This window comes from Meleagris gallopavo, unplaced genomic scaffold (assembly GCF_000146605.3).
Source record: "Meleagris gallopavo isolate NT-WF06-2002-E0010 breed Aviagen turkey brand Nicholas breeding stock unplaced genomic scaffold, Turkey_5.1 ChrUn_random_7180001841673, whole genome shotgun sequence".
NCBI lineage: Eukaryota > Metazoa > Chordata > Aves > Galliformes > Phasianidae > Meleagris > Meleagris gallopavo.
The window spans coordinates 1-505 of record NW_011110806.1 but is presented as its reverse complement, the minus strand read 5'-3'; the positions used below and the strand labels follow the sequence as shown (position 1 = coordinate 505).

The 505-nt window shown below is 56.6% G+C and overlaps 1 long non-coding RNA gene across 1 annotated transcript; it reads right to left on the bottom strand.

Moving 5' to 3' along the window:
* Nucleotides 1-18: 18 nt before the first annotated feature.
* Nucleotides 19-497, bottom strand: LOC109364297. Its single transcript, XR_002110298.1, has 3 exons — nt 413-497; nt 183-296; nt 19-97 (listed from the first exon to the last, which is right to left on the bottom strand). It is a non-coding gene; the product is annotated as an uncharacterized LOC109364297 (long non-coding RNA).
* Between the last annotated feature and the right edge of the window lie 8 nt (nt 498-505).

The following is a 505-nucleotide window of genomic DNA, read 5'->3' as shown; positions in this document are numbered from 1 at the left end:
CGCTTCTTTCCAAACCAGCTCACCCGGATCCTAGGGTCGCTGCACAGACGCTGCACAACCTTGACAACCTGGGGCAGCTTCTCCGTCATCATGGGCTCTGCAAGAGATGTGCAGGAACATGAGCGGAACCACAACCCAGATGGCAGAAGGGATCCCTGGAAGTCCCAACCAGTGGTACTGACCATCAGAGCGAGCCAGAGTACCCAGCAGACCCAGGGCTGCCACGCATCCAGCCTCCCAGTCATCTTCCAGCTGTGACTGCAAAAACAGGATCATTTCTTCTGGGCAGATCCGGGCTGCAGGGAGGAAATCCCGTGCTGTGTTAGCAAGAAACTCACGCCCATTCCTGAGGTTTGTGAGAGAGGTTTTTGGCCAGGGCACCGCCAGGCATTGCCAAAGCTCCTCTCCTTACCCTGCAGCATGATGCAGTGGGTCAGCTGTGCACGATCAGCCTCGCTGTGCTGCTTGCTGTCGTCATAGAGCTGTGGGAACAAGGTCCATTTGA